Source organism: Aedes aegypti, chromosome 3 (assembly GCF_002204515.2).
Source record: "Aedes aegypti strain LVP_AGWG chromosome 3, AaegL5.0 Primary Assembly, whole genome shotgun sequence".
Taxonomy (NCBI): domain Eukaryota; kingdom Metazoa; phylum Arthropoda; class Insecta; order Diptera; family Culicidae; genus Aedes; species Aedes aegypti.
The window spans coordinates 269,762,889-269,786,569 of NC_035109.1; the positions used below are offsets into that span (position 1 = coordinate 269,762,889).

The window sequence follows — 23,681 nt, forward strand, 5'->3', positions numbered from 1 at the left end:
ACTGCACCAGCCGAATCTTATAATTTGCGGAGACGATGAAAACTTGACAGATTCATTTTTAACACATCCGTTCGCGCGCGCTGCCTACTGCGATTCTCCTTATGCTATGCCATTCTAATAACATTGAAAAAGAAGGAAATTTAGAATATATACTAGAACGTTTGGATAAAAAATACTGCTTGAGTCCATACAAATGTCGCATAGATAAAAGACCAAGGAAGGTCATTGTCAATATAAAAAAAACACGTGGTTTATGGACAGACTTCAAAATATCTTCATAGAATTTACACTTTATGGTCAGATTTTCAAAACTTCAAATCTTACACAAAGGGAATTATTATTTGTCATGTGTTCAATTATTTGATATTTAGTCTCGTTGATGATCTCTTTCTCTTTCCTTTTAAGAGGCAACGTGGGTTATGGACAATCCCTATTCGTAATATATGTTTAGAAGTAAAATATAGCGAAATCAGTAAAAATAATAAAATTCATAAAGCCAAAATTTTTATTTCCCACCCACCCTCTCGTAGAACTTTTTATATGGATATTCTACACAATTTATATGAACTGTAACACTTCGAAAACACCCACCAACCCCCTCTAGTATTATGATGTTTGTGAATTGGCCCTAACGACAATCACAATAATGTTATCAGTCTTGAAATGACAAGTAACATGTAACTATCACATTCAAGTTATTTTAACAGAGGCGTAAAGCAAAATGAATAAGGTTGGATTTTAATATTAGCGCTTTCATTCTTATCATCTGGTATGCCTAAGTAGAAGAATTGTTCACAAATTTATGAACGCCTAAAATGGTCATTATTGACAGACAACCCACCAACCCCCACATTACGATTTTTGCATGAATATTCTGCAAACTTTGTATAAGCAGTACCTGACACCCTAAGGATATTCACCCACCTCTTAAACGACATAAACCAAACGCTTCCATACATAGTATAATACGATCATTAAAAAGGATCAAACAGATTCATTCACTGAATGGAAACAAGAACGACCATACTCCTCCATTGATGAGCGATTGCGCCACGCGCACCACGTTCTTTCCGCTCGTATCCGGAAACGCATGCGCCTGGTGCTTCATGCTAGCATCTACACATCTTGTGTCTAGAGATAGGCCCTCTGAGATGATCGTTGGCGAAGCGGCGAGAGCGACTATTTAGTATCCACCAGTCAGTTCAGTGAGATTTCCCATCGCGTTCGGAAGTAAGTATACGGTTGATGTGCCACGACCCAGATATCGTTTCCGTTGAAGGTGGAGAGGGCTGTGGATGAAGCGAGATAGTGAACGAGATAGTGACAGAAGCATGCAACGAAGAGAGATAGAATGCTGCACATTTTAGCCAAAAGAGGAATAATTTCCGTTTTCTTGAGATCAGTGATAGATTATCGAGAAAACGAGGGCGAACAAATTTCCTAGATTCTATGAAGCTGGTGGTTTTGTGACAATTTTAGCGTGACCGGGATATTACGTAAAATTTCGAAAGCGGATCAGGAATTTACGCGCAGGCAGTTCGGGTGAAAAAAAAATACGTTGAAAAAAATGCGCACTTTTTCTTGACATCGACTCCGTCAGCGAAGCGCATAGTGTAGGCAGATGTAGCGTGAAAAATCGAAGGCGAAAAAAATACCGTAGTGAAAAGCAGTCAGTGGGTTTGGATTTGAAATTAGCAAAAGCGATAAAATTAAAGCAGAAGAACGCAATGTCCCTCCATTTTTCACGAATGAAAGAAGTTCCGATCCGTGGTGTGGTGACATCGTACAATCGTTTGTGATGGTGGGCTGTTTGGTGATAATCTCGTCACCTCCTTAAAGACGCAGATGAGTGGTTGTGTTGTGTTGTTCGGTGGTTGAGCCAAGTTCAGAGGATGTCGGGAGATACTTGCGCAAAAGCAAAAACGACGCTTTTCGTTGCCGAAAACACGAATCAAATGTGGTAGCGGCAATGAAAACGCTGATTATAATACAAACTGCAATTCTGTAGGACGCGGGGCACAGATAGCCGTAGCGGTAAACGCAGAGCTATTCAGCTAGACCAAGCTGGGGGTCATGGGTTCGAATCTCAGCGGTCGTCGATCTGTTCATAATGAAAATTTTCTCAACTTTTCGGGGCATAGAGTATCTTCGTACCTGCCACACGATATGCTATCCATATTCGAATTGACAAAGAAAGCTCTGAAGGGCGCATTAGAACACTAAGCTGAGATGCAGCATATAATAATGAAAAATGCAGCATATAAACATAAAGAATGAAGAAAAAATGCGTTTCATCTACGCAATTTCTATTTAGGGAGACGGACCCAATTCTTGGCACTTTTGATTCACTTCGGCAGTGGGGTTTTTTTAAAGCTACAAAGCTCATATTTATCCACAATATGCGTCATAGTGAAGTGCTCCTTATTGCAAAGTTTCAGACAATTCTGCCGAGAAAAACCCCCATGCCAAAGTGAATCATGGAAGTGCCCAAGTGGTTCTGCACCCTATGTTGGTCCTGAGACTCGTAATCGATACAGGCGAATCACGTGAATGGAAATTCATAGCATAATGTGTTTTGAGAACACGTGGAGATTGGAGTCATATGATGCCATATTAGAATCAATGCACACGAGAACCCATGTCACAGACGAACAGACGTAATACTCTACTAATTTTCTGCGTTCACTTTATTAAAGATTTATTGTAAAACTGTATGAGAAACAGAAAAAATGCCCAAGGCCCTTCTTGCATTAGGTATTAGAATGCCAGCTCCAGAGGCAATGAGCTACAGTACAGGTGAAGAAGACCATGGTTTGCATATGTATTGGTAACCAAAAAAGTGGTGACGCCACTATTTGGTTGCAAGCACGAGTAGATATGGGATATTTGAAACAAATTGAATGTAACATAAAAATTGTGGTGCATACCATGAAATTTAATTCGAAATAGATGATTTTTGATTATTGTATATATCGTTGGACTATTTCAACACAATAGACATAAAAATATTCAAAATAATCATATATTTAATTGAGGTTTGCCTAGCACGAAATAGGGTATTCCATCTGTATAAATTACTAATGTATACTTTTTGATGACGCCGTAAAAACTATTAGTAACCAAGTGTGTAGCTTGTTGTTTCTGAGCAGATGAATAGATTAACACGTTATTAAACAACAATGTGGTGAAACAATGCTCAGAAACAATAAGGTACAAACTTGGTTGTCATTGATTGGATTATATATCTTGCTTGCGTTTAATCAGCGTTCGTAGTGTTTTCAGCATTACCAATCTTACCGCTTGCTCTAACATGACATGAGTAGAATTGAGCCCATCATGACTGACGAACTCTGACCAACCGGAATCGTTCAGGCTATAAACATCGAACTTCGCAGCGGTAGAGGGATTGGCCAGCTCAATCGCCTCTAACAAAACATCCGTGTTTGAGTCGGAACCACTTATGTTCTGTTCCTTTTGGAACGGTGAAACATCACAAGAAGATCCATTTTCAACTATTAACGTTTTTCGATTTCTCCGTCTCCAGTGAACAGTAATTTTGCAAAAGGTTAGCAACAATTTACTTCCGCTCGTTCCGTTGATAACGTTAAGGGCGACATCTTCTCTCAACGCATGACGATTCCGGAGTACGAATGGTGGGAAAAGCTGTAATTGGCATAACGTTTCTTGGTACTGGACAAAGAAATCTTACCGCCTCGGACCAGACTATTTCGATCTGCACCTGTCAACGATTTTCGGATCGAAGCATTGAACACAAAATCGTCAGAAGTGAAATGCTGGGAGCATACATAAAGCGATGTACCCGGATCTTTGATGAGCCCACAAAATTTCACCCATTTCGATCGCATGCTAGGTTCTTTGGGGAAAGTGTAAAAACTTTTGCAAATATCACTGTTCTTCGCTTCCTGTGTCGTTATCTTGTACACATTGACTGCACACTGCGGCATTCTATCAAAATTTACCAGAAATTGTTAAAACTGTACGAAATAAAGTGAAAAAACTTCTGAACTCGCGCACTTTTTGCTTTCGCGTCAAGGGATTTTAAATTGTAAACACAAATAGTGACGTAGGCAAGATCAGCGATGTGTTGGTGTTAGGTGTCATTTTCAACTTTATACAGTTGTCACACACACTATTATACGGAACTGCGCCACCTGTTCTGTAACTCATTGCTCCAGAGGGACCTCTTCTTTAAGGCATTACGTCCGCACTAGGGCAGAGCCTGCTTCATCTCTGTTCATTTGATTACTTCCACAATTATTAACTGGGACCTTTCTTTGCCAATGTTGCCATTGCTGCACACATATATCGTGAGGCAGGTACGAAGATACTCTATGCCCTGGGAAGTCAAGGAAATTACCATCACGAAAAGATCCTGGCTCAACTACGAAGTTGAGGAAGGCTCCATTTGGTCGTTCCCCGTCAATTTGGAGATTTGGAAAATGTACCACCGCCATATTTGTCATTATTAGCTGATGGGAGGGATAGGAAATGGAAGGAAAAGATGGGAGGAAATATGGGTGCAGTTCCCTAAAAAAGGAAAATTGGAAAAATAATATATAGCTCTATACCGATAGTATTTCGCTCCGAGCATAAAGAGAGTAACAACGGGTTAAGTATAATGTACAGCTATCCCTCCATATAGGACAGTACCACCCACTCATCTCCCACCTCTGTATCTATCTGTAATCAAATCTCGCGTAACTTATGATCTTGTCCTAAAAGCCATTGGTAACCAAGTGTGTAGCTCGTTGTTTCTGAGCATTTGAATGGAGTTACACATTATTTATTAAGGCTATAGTGAAGTAAAGATCATTCTCGACCTGCCAGTGGTGTTGGTTTCGATGCTTATTCATTCATTTGCTCATAAACAAGCTACACACGTGGTTACCAATGGCTTTTAGGGCGTTATCGTAGATTATGCGAGAAATGATTCTATTTTTCTGGCACAAGTGCTACTACCCTCTAACTGTGGAAGAAAAAAAAAACGTGGTGGGTGGTTAATGGGTGGAATCTACCCCATTACCCCGAATGCCATTTCCCCGAATGCCATCACCCCGAAGTCCATCCTCCCGAACGTTATTTCCCCGAATTTACAATAATCTTGACATGATGATATTGATGATATTTCCCCATGATATTGGAATTCGGGGTAATATCATTCGGGATGATGGGTCGTTCGGGGTAATGGCGTTCGGGTTAATGGCATTCGGGGTAATGGGGTAGAATCAATGGGTGGTATGCACTTAGTCCCTCCATCTACGGAAACGTCCTTGAGGTTCAGGCTTTTGAAATCAGTTTCACTTAATAAGTTTTACATAGTAATTGCAATCGCAGCCTTCGATTTGACGATAACTATACAAAATTTAACAGGTTAAGCTGTAGTTTGTAAAATAAATAGTTTTTGCAATATCTCTTAAAAAATAGATTAACTTCTAAAGCTCCATTCGTTCTGCGTATTCCGAAAAAAAGAATCAGTCACTATTGAATACTTTCAGATGCACAATAGTTTTTCTTCCCCTTTTTCCTTTTTCCTTTCTATTCTATTCTAAGTGCTTGCACAGCCAATATTGAAAAGCATCATGGAAATACCAGTATTTTCTTGTCAGCATTAATATTTGCATCATATCAGTGATATAACAAATATTAAAATGGCCAGGCTCACTGTGCAGACTTGGGATTGAAAATAATTCAAAAAATCACGGTGATAATGATAAACGCAAATATTTGAATTTTTGATGGAAGAAACAGGGCAACCGTACCAACCATTTCATTTCAGGGAGATAGATAAAATCGTTGGGAGTGGCGTGCTAAAAATGTTAATGAACACTCCATGTGCTGCTTCTACTTCTATTGGGATGGGACACAGGTATTTCTTCATTGCGCCCTGAGTCAAGAGCCTTGGCTTAAGCGCCATTTCTCGATCTCTGGAAAGGTATAAAGACCCTCCGAATATGCAAAAAAAAAAACTCAACATTAAACGATTCATGTTAGCGATGAAAAACACACAAATTTAAAGATTATATCGGAACGAACTCACAACTCATTGTCAACTTCGCTACCCTAGGGGGGGTCCGTAGCCTTGAGGTAACGCTTTCGCTTAATAAGCGGAAGGCATGGATTCAATTCCCAGCCCCTCCAAAAAAATAACCCGTCCAGCCACCAGAAGACGCCGCACGGAGGACCGTGCTTAGGGGAGCACATCCATCCTCCGTCAGTATCAGGTGGTGACTGAGACAAACTGACCCACTTCGCAGGCAGCTAGCCTCAAACGACTCAGGAACACGGCAAAACGAACCACCGCAAGAGCAATTGATTATGGCTTATGGAAATCGATTGGACCAACAGCAGAGCACTCTCCTACCTGCTCGGTGTGAGAGCAAAAGAGCAGAAGAGAGTGAAATCAGATGTAAATATAGATTAGCTAAAAATAGAACTGTATCGGTAAGGAAGATACAGATAAACTGATTCCGGCACAGTAGTGGCCACAAGCACGGAGTGCCTTAAAAAAAAAAAATTTGAATTTGCCCAACGAATATATAGGTGACTTCCATTTTTCATCAATCATTGAACCTGCATTTGACAGCAGCCATGGACCGAGTAATTGGCGTAACATTGTGGCGCAGGTCATGTCTTGAAGGACGTAGAGCCAGCAAAAGTAAAGTAAGTGCATTTGACAGCAATTAGGTTTTACCAAACGAATAAGGGCCGTACTTGTTCTAGAATTAGGTTGTTTACTCCAATCCCAATTATTTTGTTTGTTTTTCAGACATCACTACAGAATTTCTTTGTATATAAAAAAGAAATAGTTTGGTTCACTAAAACTCGAGATTTGCTCCCGCAAAGCTTTGATGATAATTGTTAGAGTGAGACAAAATATAGGGAAAATAACACGGTCTCCCGTGTCACCTTAAGGTGAAGATGAATCGAAGCCAAACCTCAATTTTCAAGAGCACAAATCTAGAGAACCGAACACTCGTTTGAGTTGAAAGCCTAATCGATTGGTCACCACCAGCTAACGACCAAACGATTAAGTTTTCAGCTTAAACGGATGTTTGGTTCTCTAGATTTGTGCTCTTGAAAATTTGAGGTTCGGCTTCAATTCATCTTTACCTTAAGCACTATTCTAGTTTCGTTAAAATTTTGTTCTTTCATCAGGTCAATTTTGACAACAACCTGTCAACTTTGACAGGTACTGGCACCGTTGTTTTCAGATTTCCCGAATGAGGGAAAGAGAGCGATTTTCTAATGACGTCACCGTGCAATGGGCAATAGATGAAATAGTAGTTTACGGAACAAGTTGCAGAATGATGATTTTTACAGCACGAGTCCTAAATTTATAATTATAACGAGTGCTGTAAACATCGAGTTCTGCAACGAGTTACGTGCAACATTTTTTGCAATGTCGTAGAACAGTGGTCCTCAGCCTAACTGCTTGTACGGGCCACTTCAATGGTTTCAAAACATGACACGGGCCGCAAGTTATGTGAGGATCAGGGTAGACAATCTTCGCCGTCAAATGGAAAAAGTCAGTAACGAAACTAATGAAAGAATAGTCAACCGTTGTATAACTATTTGCTGTAGTGATCCGTCACATAGGCTTTGCGTCATGACGAACAAATAAGCTTCTTTCGCTATGGTAGAATCTTCGTTCGGAATCTCTGAGCTGACCAAAATATCAATCGTGTCGGCAACGGATTACGGGCTTTGAAAAAAAAAAAAAAAAAAAATAAAGCACAAACAAAGAGAGAAATGAGAAGAGAACAATGAAGAAAGCGGGTTCAATAGCCAATACAAGCAATTCTGTGATGGTATTCGTCGTTTGATGCTTAACAAGCAAATATACAACATACACCCCCTTTTTTAAGAAATAATATTAACGATCAACGCTCCGTCATCGTAATCATCGTCATCATCGAAACTTCAAAAGCAGTTTTTCTGTTCAAAACTAAAAATTATTCGATGAAAATGTGTTCACTGTGTTTTGGTTGGAGAATAGAATACAGTGAACACATTTTCCTGTAAATTTTCTTGATTTTGAACGAAAAACCTGCTTTTGAAAATTCCAAAATCAATGACGGATCCTGCCCCTTAAAAGAAACAAACTTCGTTAACTATTTTGGATTGAAGTTAGTCATGGAATCTTTCGTCGATGACGAAACACAGAGTCGGTGTCACCGACCTGCCCGAGTTGAACACACTTATTCTTGTTAACGGTGGATACAACTTTCTGTTGAATCCTATTCGTTAGAATCCATGGTCCACTTTATTTTGCTGGCGTAAACGTAAATGCTAAACGGTTTTCGATCGAAGAGAATTCGAACGTAAATAAAAATAGGAGTAACTATTCTGGCTGACGATTTTTTCTTTATTTCGTCACGATTGTCAGCCTTCGTGAGGATTCATTTTAACGACTTTTTATGTGACTACAAAGATCTTTTTTTGAAGATGAGATTTATGGAATTTAAGGAAACGTTGATGACATGAAATATCTAGATTTACATGTACATTTAAATTTGTAAATCTTTGAAATATTTTCAACCAAGTAAAAATTCAAAATCCATTTATGAAAAAATTCTGAGGTGTCCGGTGTTTCTTTGAAGACTTGAACACATTCTATGACCATGAACTCTGAACGTTACTGAGGAGTGAAGACATTTTTGAAAACATGAGGAAATTTTGAAGCCACTAGTCTGCCGATACATTTTTTTTGGACTCGATTTAGGGGAACCTTGGGATGTTAGACAAGCTATTTCTGAAGAATTAAACACAGTTTATACCTCATTATTTCTTGTTAGGCATTCAATTGTTGGTCATGTAGAGAAGCAGGCAAAAAGCCCGTAATTTTTGTAATCATTTGCAAGAACTTAAGAATTTAACCGTTGTCATCAATAATTCACTGCTTGCGGGCCACTTCACATTGCCATTCAAAGTTTGTTCGCGGGCCGCACAAAACGCTCTCGAGGGCCGCATGCAGCCCGCGGGCCGCAGTTTGGTGACCACTGTCGTAGAAGATCACTTGAGGGTATCAGAAATTATATCGGAATGCATTCACCATCATTTGCAATTTCTGAAAAATTGTTATGTTATGATCCATTACGCAATTCAAAACAGTTGCGTAATGAGAAAGCGTTGCGTAATGAATCATTACAGCACTGGTTTCAGTTGCGTAATGACTATTCCCGTACTGTAGACTTCAGTGCAGGAAAGTAGGCCGTTTCATGACGGATTGGCGTAATGAAAAACAGCCTATTACGATGAGAAATTGCAAAAATTTCATTTCATTATAAATTAGCTGGTCTACCATTCAAATCCACATCCTGTTTCATAACTCGTTTGAAATTTATCTGAAATTATCTAAAAAAAGTTGAATTTGTACTTCTGGTATGCATAATAATTAAATTACCGTTTTGACTCATATTCCTAACACTTAAGGCCAACAGTGATAGGCATAAATTAGTTTATATTTGTGAATATTTCAATGTCTTCACAAAGTCTAACTATTAGCTATTGGGTTTGCTGATGAAATTGTTTTTTACACTTGTTTCCTATTGTTCTTAAGTAAAAGTATGGAACAACATTTTGCTTTAACCTTCCAGTCGTCGTGCGGTTTGCCACCGTCAGAACCACCACGCTGGTGTTGTGAACGAAAAACGAGGTTTTTTCAACAGTGTTGTACAAAATACAAAAGCGCGACGACTGAAGTGTTGAAAGTCGAATACTGTGTTCATCCTGTCCCATATTCCGAACACCTTGATTCGAATTCAGAACAGCTCGAATCATATTCAAATGAATAATTTCGCAATAAACTCATCTGAGCAAGATATACTGGTCTCGAACTAGAGAATCGTCACTGCACCCGAGATATTATAAAGATTGTAAGACGTTAATATTGAAATGAAATTGACTGCAATTTCCTGGTAATTTGATGAGATATTTCAGCGAAACATTTCAATCAAATCTCCGTACAAAGATCGAGTGTTCGGAATATGAGTTTGTTCGGAATTTGAGACAAAACAGAATATCGTATGATTCCTTTCCTCCTGATTGGATAGAAAACAACCTAGACAAAATTTCGACAAAATCAAATTTTTAGTTTAACATTTATTTTCAACGGAATGATATCGGGTTACTAAAAAGGTTAAGGCCTTGTGCATGACCCTAACTTTTTTAGTTACCCGATATCATCCCGTTGAAAATAAATGTTATGGTTGAAACAAGTAATCATTGGGTAAAAACTAGCAATAAAAAAAATATTTTCATATTGTTTTTTTTTTTTCGAATTTTCCAGGGTTAAGATCTATTTATATTTTATTTCTTCTTCTTGGAATTAACGTCCGCACTGGGACATATCCTGCTACTCAGCTTAGTATTGTTATGAGAATTTCCACAGTTAGTAACTGAGAGCTTTTTTTGCAAAAGCTTCCATTTTCGCATTCGTATATAGTGTGGTAAAGCTTGATGATCGTACTCTATGCCCAGGGAATTCAAGGAAATTTCCATTACGAAAAGATCCTGAACCGACCGGGAATCAAACCCAGACGCCTTCAGCATGGCTTTGCTTTACAACCGTGGACTCTAACCACTCGGCTAAGGATGGCCGCTTATTATTTTCTACTATTTTGTGCTAATTATCATATTTTTCTTGGAACCTTTTAATTTTTTCAATGCTAATTAGAATTTGTATAGTGCCTATCATATTTTTATTGCTTATTTGTCTTTTTTTTAGGAATATCGATTGATTTGATAATGCTAATTTTCAGTTTATCGTTGCTTATTTCTATCAATCTACTGGTAGATAATATATTTTTAGTACTATTTTTTATTGCTGAAGTAATTACAATATCTAATAGCTTGTAATTGAAAAAATTCCAAACCGGCTTCCGACATTTAAATATATTGTTAAATGTATTAAACTAAATGTTTTTGACGGTTACGCCTTCAAAAGAACGGAACTCAAATAATCGTTTAAGGATTTTTTTTAAACTCTGCCCAGAGGTTTATAATAGGTATATAAACCATCTGGCGCTTAAAGCTTTGATGGCTATTTTTGTTTAATAATAACGGTAAATGAAGCAGCGATCACGCTCAATTATTCTATTGGTCACTTCTTGATAACATACAGAGTGTTTCTTTATTTCAAACGCTTGATAATTAGGCTTCCAAAACTAACCTCGACCTTGAGATGGCCGAGGCAAGAGCTTTAAAAGCAGCCTGACTACCTAAATAGAAGTTCATCACATTACCCAGTACGTGGTGTTGGAGTACTAAATGCACTTCACACATAAAAGCAAATATTTCCACTTGAAAGTGCTCTGCCCATAACTGCATATTTGTAACATTCGACAAAAGTAGGCATTGAGTAAATGGAATACCAAGTGTGCATTTTATAGCAGTATGGGGGGAAACTGAAATTTCTAAAAATTACCAGGAACTCAAAAGTGCTCATTTGAGGCTGATATTTTTTACAACTCATATCGCATATAAGTTGAATTGTCAGAAAAAAATTCTGATAGAAATTTCATTGCTATTACACTACGAGGCTCATTTATAATCTAAATGTGACTGTTATGCAGTTATAATTACCAATGTGACAAAAAAACTTGGTATTTTTTTTTTCGAATTTTCTAGAACAATCTCATAGATTTCAGTAAGTTGATCGAAAGTATTTATCATTTGATGACTCTCCATGGTATTAACCCGAAATAGTCAAAAATGGCTTATGTGACTGTTTTGCAGTTATGGGCAGTGCTGCAGTGTCTACTAAATGAGTAAAACCGATTCAGCTTTAACTTACGAGAATACACATCATTACCAGCTCTATCCTCTAGCAACTAGCCAAAAATGTAACACAGAATATTGTTTGACATACTTCCAAATTGCATTACGTCCAGTCTTCCCGTGATAATTGTGTGGAAAATTGTCTGTAAGGAAGTTCACATGCAATTGTGAGATCCTTCCCAGACAACCAGAATGCACGCATAACGAAATCACCTTTTGCGTTATGCGATGTTTATATGAGCAAAGTTTCACGTACAAGATGGAAATGATCCATAATATTGAGCGATGATGGAGCCCCACATCTATCCTCAACTGTGGCCGGAGAGCGACTGAGGCAAATTGACCCTCTTCGCAGGTATTCCTGCACACGATTGGATATACACGGTACAACAAACCAGGCATCGAACAATGGATCATGGCTCGGAGAAATAGACAAACAACGCCGCCCGATAGGTAGGCAACCGCGACATCATCAGCTGCTGCACGCAATAGGTACACTCTCCGCATCTCGAGATGAGACGACGGACAAGAGTACACAGAATATAAATAGATCTTAGGCTCATACAATACAATGTACAAGTCATAAAGTTAATTCAGCCCAGTGGTGCCCAAAGTGGACGAGTGGCTAACCAAATAAAGTTAAGGAAAAAAAAAAAAAAAGATGTTGCGAAAAAGCCTTATACGTACAAAAGTGGAGGCGATATACGTGCATATTTTATATGATGAAAAATAACATGCAATGCGAGTGTGTAAATTTTATTGTGAACTAGTCTGTACTCTTATGCGACTTAATTTATGATAAGAATGTTGATTTGACAGTTGCTACGGATTGATCCGATTTGTTTTGTACGAGTATACGGAACGAAACGAAATGTACGTATGAACTCATAAAATAGCGTTTCATGCGAGGAAACTCATCAGTCGAACGATATAATCCACCATGTAGTGCGGGTGTGATGGAATTTGTGTAACTAAACGACTTTTTTCGTTAACTGTTATGCGACTTCTGGTTGTCTGGGTTTGAAGCAAGGACACTTTCGTCCTTTGTATACACACCAAACTTTCGATCAATCTTCCAGCAGTTTCGTTTGCTGAAACCAATCCAGCAATACACCACTTTACTGATGTAGATCTTTGATTCACGGGATTTTTCTCCAGTGACACGCTTATATAAGTTTATATTTTTCTTGAAAAGTCAAAATCTTTAGCATTCATTTCGTCCAAGAAAATTGAAAATCGGTTTTTTTGGTATCTTTTTGGTGTATTTTTTTTCAAGCTAGAGGTCTCTAAGCTTCACTTGTTCAAGGTACTCAAACACTACCAGCCCTGCAGTGTGACCGATAGAGTCGTTTTCAAAATAAATATTCAAATAATTAAGCCTAATTACTTGATCTGCAGATATATACACTGCCCGTCATAAATACGGACTCACTAAAATTAGTATTGCAACACTCAGCTGAATATTGAATCACCCCCAAAAAGTTTAGCATCACCTCAAAACAGGTAAATTCAAATTAATATATCTCGAGATCCTTACGACTTGCAAAGAAGCGATCTTCAGTAAAGTTGGTCAGGGGTTCAAGGACATCCGGAAAGCAAGCAGTTTGATTGTAGATTTCGCCGCTAGGTGGCGCTAGTGAGCATGTAAAATTGAGCATTTCAAACTAGTTCTAGCTTGTGATCCACAAGAGATAGAAAGTTCGAGTCTTCGGCAAAGCTGTTCAGAAGGTCAACGACATCCGGAAGACAAACAGTTTGGTTGTATATTTCGCCGCTAGGTGGCGCTAGTGAGCATGTAAAATTCAGCATTTTAAACTAGTCTAACTTGTGATTCGCAAGAGATAGAAAGTTCGGGTCTTCGTCAAGAAAAGAACAGAAAGAGAGTAAAGCATAAAAAATACGAAAACTCAAATTTTTGTATTTAGTGTTGCTTGTGCTACTATAGGAGCACAAATACAAATCAAAACCGTATTTTTACAAAACTTTTACATTTTTCCTTTAAAGTGTGGATCAAAAACTTTCGATTGATATAAAAAAAATTGTTTAATTAAGGTACCGTGGGGCAAGTGGGTAATGGAATTTGCATAGTTGAGATTCTTTAAATTCTAGAGACTTTAAATTAAAACAAATGAGGTCGTGTATATTTTTTAGCTTGACTCCCACCAAATATAAGCAGCATGCTGAAATTGATTTTTATGAAAAATTGAAGAAAAAATTACAGAAAATGTTTTTGCAAAATGTCTCCTTACTCCCAAAAGTGGGGCAAGTGAAAAGTTTACCGTTTTGAACAATAAATTTAAAAACAAACAGTTATATTCACGATTTCTATTAGCTTTAACATTTGTTAAGTCTTTCCAATGAACAATTACATAAGTATCATGTAAACAAAGAAAATGTTATTCTTTTCACTTTAATTTTCTTCTCTTCAGTTATGTTAGTTTGAATGATTCGACAACATTATAACTGCAACATTTCCAATGTTAGTTCTTACATTTTAGGACAGCAATTGCATTTCTGCTCTGTAGAATTTCACCGCTCGTTATTTGTTTTTGAGAAAGTCGGATATAACGTCGGATAACTCTTCGGGAGAAATCAAACGGAATCCTTCAATAACGTATTTAGAATCTTTTTTATGTGGATAGACCTATACCCAGGGCTGTTAAGAATCATGACCCGCTTGCGACACTGACGAAACCAGTCTTCTCACTGTCATTAGGCGAAACTATATTTCATGTGCTCACTCCGTCAGGTCGCAATGACGGGGCTCTCATGAGAGCAATTTTAAAGTTGTTTTGCTTTTAAAAATTCTATCTCATTTTGGAAAATTTCGGGAAGCAAATGTGTTTGATAAGTAAAGTGGATATATTTTCACGATTCTAGTGATATAAATAACAATCATATCTGATAATGAAATAAAAATGGTCAAGTTTACAATTCCGTCACAAGCCGTAGCGACAGAAAAATGAAGGAGCGTTTGAAGAAAGCTTCTGTCATTGTCTCGCCGTCCGATGACAGTGAGAGAAGCATCTATGTAAAAGTCGCGCGACACCCTCTATTAACATTGACGCTTTCCAGCACTGCCTATACCCCATTTTTATGTTTTGAACTAGCTTTACATAGACATTCCACGAGATTTCCGTGTGTTCTCTAATATTGCAACATTTCAGTCAACGTCTTCCTTTCAATTGGCTGCCCGAAGTAGACATATTAATATTGTAATGTTTGGCAACATCTTTTAGAGAAGTTCCATGATTTCTAATAGCTTTTAACGCTTGAGTATAGTGTTTCTTTAATTATCAGCACGTTATGTTTTTCTATGATAATTGCGAACCATGTTTACTTATGGCTACTTATAGAGAAAACACAAATTCAATTTCTAATGATAAACTTTTCACTTGCCCCACCTGATAAGAAAATTGACGGTGTTTAAATTTAGTTATTTTTAGGTCTGCGTCAAATTAATTCTAAAACTTTTTTTATTGCAGTTTGAAACTGTCACAGAGGACAACTAAGAAGTGGTACAGTAAATTATTTTCCGCAACTTTTTTCCACTGAAAATATTAAAATAAGATTGTACGCCGCCAACTTGTTTTTTTTCGCTCTATTATGCAATAATGGCTGAAAAATCTCAGAAATCTCTTACCTATCGTAATGTTCTCAATGGCCTCAAAGGTTTACGCACGAGTTTAAAACGTTAATTCACATATTCAGTAAAATATATCAATTGTTTTCACTTACCCCATTTACCCACTTGCCCCGCGGTACCTTAATTATTTTGTTTTATGACAAATATTTTCTCTTAGTAGTGCTACTATAGGAACAATAAGTTTGCTATAGATGCAAGGGAGCTTAAACTGTGAGCAAAACTATATTTCTCGAAAATTATTCAAATAGTCTCAAGTCAGAAAAGTGAACATACTTACTTTATCGATCCTACGTGTTTCGCAGACGAAATTCCACACGTTCCGGCTATTACCCAACTAGTTTTCTCACTTTTAGAACATTTAATTCCGGAATTACAAAACGGCGTAAGTAAGAATTTCAACTTTTGCAACCCAACCGCTATTTTCACCGCTCTGTTGTATGGGGAGACAAAGTGACTTAACCACGAATCAAAACAAAACACTACTTGAGCCGATTTTACACTGGTAGAAAAACGTCGAAAGTAACTGAATGAAACGGCTTATCATTTTGTTATAATTATTTTTGTGGGAAATAATAGAAACTACCTAGTTTTTGAACGCTAGCTGATTGTGTGCAAAATTTAAGCGATGTACACGGTGAAAAAATATTAAAAAGTTGATTCATTTTAAAACAGTTTTAGAAGACAGGTTGTGATTCTTCCTAATTAATTTTCTCAAAACCGTATTAAAGCTACTTACGTTGATTTGAAAAAGTAATCGAGATTTCGATCATTTTTTAACAAGATCGATTTGTGTATCAATGGTACTGAGATAAATAGTTCCTGAGCTTTATGTAAATCAATATTTTGCAACGATTTATAGAAAAACGGTCATAAAAAGCCACTAGTGCGACTAAAGGGGACTGTCTACTAATGGAACATAGACCCTACACGATTACGAATAATTTGATAAAGAAAATTCCACCAAATTGGATTTATTTTCAAATTTTTTAGAAATCAAATCCCGGGAAATTTGGAAACTCTACTTTAAGAGTTGCATGATTTATGGGCTGTCCTATTGAATCATAAAACCTTTCAGGTGGAAATTCGGATAGACTACCACTCGTCGAATTTAATTCGAACTGAGACTAAAGTGGCGCGTGTCCGTTTTTCTAGTTCACTCGGTTCGGTGCTGCCTCAGAATGGACGTCAAATGGGAGATGCTACTAGTAGACGCTCAAATACGTAAAACCATTCACATCTGAGATTGCGTTACACCCAAACACATCTATATACATAGGTGTATCCTTTACCCGCACTAAGTAGTGATTTGCTCCACTTGTTGCTTTGCATCTTGAATGAGCTTGCTTTGCAGCTTATATATCGCCGGATTTGAAAGAGGCGATGATCGTCGCTCATTGTACGCCGGTTATTGGTAAATTTAAAAGCTGATTCAGTGTGGTTTGTAGAATTTATTGAGCTGCTGAAATCCTTTCTCTAAATTGTTGTATAGTGGGTGGTGTTGCTTCCCTGCTAAACAGGTGATTGAAGCTATTATAGTTATTACATTGTTAGCCGTGAGAGACAGATTTGTGCGTTGTTGCAACAATGTTGGCAAGTGAAAGTGCATAAATTTCCATGTGACCTGGATGAAGGTAAACAAAAAAGAATCGAAGGATTCATGCGAAAAATAAGGTATTAATTCCTCAGTCAACACGTAATTGACATGATCACAAAGGATTCAACAAGAACTAACGTCATTTGATGAATAAATTAAACAGTAGAATAGCATTTTAAACAATATTGATGTCAAGTGCAAGAACCCAGTAACGTGTAACAAATTTTGTTCATCCTTGTCGTCGGCTTAAAAAACACCGAAAGTCTGACAACGAAAAGAAAACATGATTTCGGTCTGGTTGCTGACACTCAGAAGAATTGACTGTGAAGTAGATACGGATCTTCGGACAAGCAAGCGTCTCAATTTAACCGGTCTATTTATAATGAGAATTTCTACTTTTGAGTTTGCAGCTCACCTTGCTCAGCGCAGACTGAAAGTGTTAGCAGTGAGTGTGGTAAAGCGTACCGGCTCGAAAAAGAATAACGACTCATCAGCTGTTTGTGTATCTACAGTAAAACAGATACATGACTTTGGGTACATTTTTAACCCGACACTACACTTAGTTTGACCTAGTCCAGTGACATAATTTTACAAAGTTTTGGGGAAACAAACATGACTGATACCTAGTTGATATTTTACTGTTGAATTGTTTGCTGTAGTGATGAAGAAGATTCATTATGTTCACACGATGTGAATGAGTTACAGTAAAAATTTCTCAACAGATTTCTTCAAATAATCCCTCTTGAATTCTATTACGAATTTTATTCGTTTTTTCTTCTGTAAATTATGCCTCTACAGAAGTTAATTCATGATTTTTTTTCCCAAATCGATCTAATGAATATCTTTTCTGAAAAATACTATTTTAGACGTTACTTTATTCCTCCATAAATTATTCCATGAATACACTAAATTTGTCCATAGTTTTTCTGTGGAATTTCTTTGCACATTTGTCATGAAATACACAGAAATTTGATTTATAGTTATTCCAGATATACTGCCGTTCTAAGCATATTTGTCCCGCCGTCAATAAGGTTTACATAGAACATGGGAAAAGTAGGCGAAGAAGAGCAGTATATCTCTGAGAAAATATATAAGTTTTTTTTTAAAGATTTCCTCCAGAAATTCTTTCTGACATGCTTTCCGTAGATTTTCCTGGAGTTTATTTTTTATGACATAAGCGCTTCCTCCATTAACTCTTCAAGAGATTCGTAAATAAACTTTCATAAGAATACTTTGGAAATTCTTCCAGTAGTTCCTTAAAACAAATTTTCTCTTCCAGAACTACTTCAAAAAATCTATACGGTTTGAAATAAAAACATGAAACGAGCCCACCAGTTGATTCTTCATCCTCGATTGAGCAGCCACAATCCATCCAACTGAGAAACGCGATTCTTTTTTTTTCGCATTCTTACCATGCGGATCGAACACGATTGGTCTTGATTCGGTCACTCACCCCACAGGAGAATGCAATCCCTGGTAAATTTTCAAACTTCCTTCCAAAAATTGCAGTGCTGGCAAATCGTGACTCTTTTGAAAGGAATAGTCGTTCAGTCATTTTTTTTAGGGTCGACTCTTTTGAACGCATTTGTGAGTGAGTCGCCCATCTCTGATGTAATCTTTGGGTCACCTATAAATCACCACCTAGAAAGCTGAAAATTTCACAGAGCATTATTTTTATGGTAAGGATGGTAAAAACATATGGGAGACCAGATTTTTTAACGGCTAAAACATAAACGTCCCATAAAAAAATTTAAAATTTCCATAAAATTGTATGATTTTTTGTATGAAACATTAATTTTGTCTATATGGCAAGAAATATTTTTTCAAACCCGGCCAATCCCCCCGCTCTCCCCTCCCCTAAATTCTTACGTAATTAATTGTCGAACTCTAAAATGCAATTACTACATCTACATACGGCGACTAATTAGCTCCAATTGTGAAAACAATGCTTCAGTTTGACTGAAAATTTATGAAATCCATTGCACACATTATTACTCATTATTGGAAAATTACGTTATTTTTATGGAAAGTTTTACTTAAATATTGGAATTTTCTACAACATTTTCATTTATTGATTGTCATTTTGAATTGCTCAGTTGGGTTTGTTTATTGCAACTTTGCATTTACTGCTATTGCTCTTTTTGATTTTTTGAATGGAAATTTTTTATTTATTGTGGGCGAATCAAGGATGGAAAAAAAATTGACTCTAGCGACAAACAACACAGTATTTAAACGGTCTAAGAGGGCCTTCGCTCTTGCAGCAACATGATTTGAAGACCTCACGCGCGCGTTGGGCCGATAAACCAAGCATCAGATGCACTGTTTGTCGTGGGACAAAGAGTTTATCGGATGTTGTTACAAGTAGCGATCAAACTCGAATCAAGCCGTCTGCGAGCTGTTATTTTTCTTGGAGCTCATGCCAAAATGATTAAAGATCAATAAACAGCATATCCGAATTCAAATCACTAATAAAAAACGAAAGAATCCTCAAAATAATGAAATTTTGAATAGCGAACAATTAATCGATAGCGCACATGCAGAACGATGCATTATTCGCGGAGCGTAGTTTGTTGTGATAGCTTAACGACAAAAGGTTGATCGTTGTTGCTATGATCTCAGGATAAAGAACAACCGCGATGAATCATTTATTTTGTCATGATCACTAGATTTCCATCCTTGGGGCGAATTATTATTTATTTTTTGCAAATTTTGGCTATTTTTGTGGAAAATTTATAATTATTTCTTGCTTTTTGTGAAGAAAATAGGGACATTTTGAGGTTTTTAAATGTAAAATTCGATATTTTTTAGTGAGATTATTGTCGATTCTACTGCACTTTTGAATCTATTTATTGCTCAAAATATTTTTATTTATGGAAAATTTTGTTTTTTCTATGCATTTCTTTATTTTTTTTTAATGTAAATTTTTAACTTTTCTGTTGATTTTACCCTTGTTTCTTTACTGACAAATTCTGCATTTTTTATGGAAATTTTATATTTTTTTAAGGAACGATTAATTGTCTGCCATTTTTTAACATTTTTAAATTTTGAATCGCCCTAGTAATACGTCTAGATCTTTCCAGGAAACCACATCAAATGTTGTTCATAGTCGTCTTAAGATTTCAGATGGAATCCTTAAAGATCTCTTTTTAGAGGACTCATACAAAAAGCGTGACAAAGGGGAGGGAGGGGGTCCAAAAAGTTGAAATTTAGCGTGACATTTGTGTACCATCCCTTATTCGTATCCACTCAAAAGGTACAAGGTACTCCAATCTACTTTTTAGTTTATCTATTGAGATTCTGCTCAGAGGATTCGAATACAAAATATCTTACAGAGCTCAGTTTACAAACTATCGTCAAAATATTGAATTATTCAAACAGCTCTAGCTTGAAAATCAGCAAATTTCGGCATAATATTCAAAAGTTTTTTTTGTAAGATTTAAGATTGCTCCTGATCTGCACCATTCGAAATGACCGCGAAAAGAGTTGGATTTCATGTTAAAAATTATCAAAATTACTTAAGTGTTATATTGAATAACACAAAAATTTCAACCAAACATTTTTTTTCATGAGGATGGATAAAAGTGTTAATCTATTAGCTACAGATAGTGCAAAACGTTAGGGAAATAAAGCATTCCTAGAATATGAATTTTGTACTTTTTTTTTGTTTTTTTTTCTCGTGTCGCCGGTGCGGTTCCCTCTTTTCCAGGTTTGCGCGCGATTTGGTGGGCTGTGGAATAGTGTGTGGAGCGAGTGATGGAATGAAGGTCAATCGTGTCCGGTTTACGCGTTGGGCGAGTACGAAAGTTATTCGTGTTTAGTCGAGGATGGATTACCAACTGGTGAGCTCGTTTCATGCTTGTTATTACATGTTCAAAGTTACAGGCAATGTTATATTTTGTATATTTCAAGCAAACTATGGACGGTTCGTCACTACAAGTGTAGGCATAAGTCCTTATGGAATGGAAGCTTAAGATTCCAACTTTTCAGAAAAAAATATAACACTCTGAAAATTTTTGTTTTGCATGAAAAAATATAAAAAAAATCTAGATTGAAAATCGGTTGAGGTGTTCGAAAGTTATGATTTTTTTTAAATAAAAAATCTAATGTATGCCGATAAAAAATGACTGATTTTTTATTTAAAAAAAAATATATTCCAAAAACTAAAAACATACATCTCTGAAAATTTGACAGTAAACGTGAAATTTTCAGAACTTTCAAGAAAAAATGAGCAAGCAATACAGTGACCCCACGCAGTTGAATCACCCACAATTTATGAATCAGCTGATTTCAAATGACAAAATTATTATCAAACTTGTCACAAAACATCACAGAATTATTTTTACACATAGTTTCTTATCAGTAAAAATAATTCTGTAATGTTTTGAGACAAGTTTGATAATAATTTTGTCTCTTGAAGTCAACTGATTTATAAAGGGTGGGTGATTCAACTGCGTGGGGTGACTGTAGTTCCTTTTGTCCCGAGACCTTCAAAGCACGAAAAAAATTGAAATATTCGATTTTTTTTCAATTTTGTGAAATTTTGTATTTTTCTTAAAAATTCAAAATTTTTAGCTTTCATTTCGTCCAAGAAAATTAAATATCGTTATGATTTTTTTTAATGTAAATTTTTGCAAAGTCGCGATTTTTCTGGTCATCCTATTTTGGAAATGGTCACCCTAATAAAAAAATCCAAAAACACGTGTATCCTTATTTCGGATAAGGAACAAAAAAGCAAATTTTCACGGAATTCGGTGATCCACAAGACCGGTTTCTCATGGAATGGCTGTAAATAGGAAGAAATTTGAGATTTTTCTCTATTATATATGATTTTGTGAAAGTATTGTAGTTCTTTGAACAAACAGCCCAATGATGTCCAGTAAATTTGTTTCTCATGAGCATGAAAAGAGTTTAAATTAATAAAACTAATGAGTCATTGCGATAAATATTGATATACTGTAGAAAAAGTATATTTTTCCTGTATATTTCACAATTTTGTGAAAATATTGTAGTTTTTTCAACAGAAAGTTATTATTAGTGTTCTGAAAATTTGTTAGCATTAAATATGAGAATAATTTAAAATCATAAAATTTCAAGTTATAGTTGAAAATGTATTTTTTTTCTATATTCTACGCAGTTTTGTGAATATCTTGTAGTTCTTTAAAAGGCTCCCAACCGAAATTTCAATGTTAATTGTTTGGTTACATCAATACGATCATCATTCAACCAAAAAATATACAGGTTATCGCGATAAATTTCAAATTGTGTACAAACAATGGCGAAATTTCGATTTTTTTATGACTTGCTCCGGTGTTTTTAATACTACAAATCAAACAGTAGTTCCTTAAAATATTTCAAAAATCTGACATAAATCTAGAAGCCCATACATTTCTATAGGCTCTAAAATTATATAAATCGGGCGTAGGACAGCCGAGATATAGCGGGTTGAATTTAGCGTTCCAACTGATTTTGAGGCTTCGTCGTCCGTGTAATTGACGAATATCTCAGGCGGACAAGTGTTAACGAATAAGCGTTTCCATACCACAGAGCAAACTCATGGAGAAACTTGGTTGCTTACTCCTAGTTCTCCATACTAAATGGCATTCTACCCCATCCATTCAGTCATTTTGAACCACCCCCACATTAAACACGATTAAAAACCGTAAACAAACTCAAATTTGGGGAATGTCTTCATGGTTGTAATATTGCAAAGTTACTGTTATGACTTCGAATGGCGTTAAAATGTAGATATCATTAAGAGACAACGACACAAATTCTTAAAGTGGCATTTTGGACCATTTTGCCCAACACGGAATTAGGAGATTGTTTGGAATGTTTGCAACTTTTTTTTTCGATACATTCTCAGCAAAAAGATACTCAATGCCATACAAAGGAAAAAAAAACAATTAGGAAAGATCCTCAGCCGGTCAGCTGGTTCATGAACTTGAGCTTGTTGGGCCCTTTAAAAAGATTTTATCTTACCTGGAAGCTGTGTTTTGAGTTCATGGCCTAGGCGAATAGTCGAACGTTATTTAATTACTCTACCTACATTTAAAAACAGTCCAAAAAACCTAACCCTTCGGATTGCGTCGATGTAACATGTCGGGAGACCTGTTTTATTTTTGCGAGATAATTGACGGTTGAACATTTACTACAGTGTGTTTACGCGAAGATCCTCATCTGTAGGGATTTGAACTCGCTATTCTCAGATTGATCTTGCTGAATAGCTGTGCTTTCGCCGCTACTGCTTTTGAGCCCTTTGGTATCGTTGCCAATAGTGGATTACCTAAGCAAAAAACATCATAACGTACCTAATAACTAAAAGTCCTAAAATTAATCTTTTGGTGTCAATTGAAAGAGTTTAGCTTTAGAGTGATACAATAATTTTTTGAGCATGAAATTGCTTGAATTGGTACACGCGTTCCAGTAATTTCGCTAATGCTTCAGTAGTAGTCGTTCGATAATAATGTAAGGAATTACAAACAAATTAGTTGATTTCTACAAAGTTTTATTTTTTTCCCTTGGAGCAGCAAGTAAAATCTTTCGAATGAAGCATAAAGATCATCTCTTGGACTTTTCTTCATTTTTATATATCTATTTAAAAAACTGCCTTCATCAGTTGATCCACTACTGGACAGGACGCCA

General features: G+C 36.5%; 1 protein-coding gene across 5 annotated transcripts in view; it reads left to right on the forward strand.

Moving 5' to 3' along the window:
- The first annotated feature begins 1,154 nt into the window (after positions 1-1,154).
- LOC5577238 overlaps positions 1,155-23,681 on the forward strand; it is a 39,075-nt gene continuing 16,548 nt past the window's right edge. For 3 of the 5 annotated variants that reach the window (XM_021855932.1, XM_021855935.1, XM_021855936.1), the window contains exon 1: positions 1,155-1,230. The gene's annotated coding sequence lies outside the window, so the exon portion shown is untranslated. Of the gene's footprint in view, positions 1,231-1,782; positions 1,802-17,057; positions 17,077-23,681 lie in introns of those variants that run through there. The other 2 variants (XM_021855934.1, XM_021855933.1) reach the window with 2 other exon arrangements.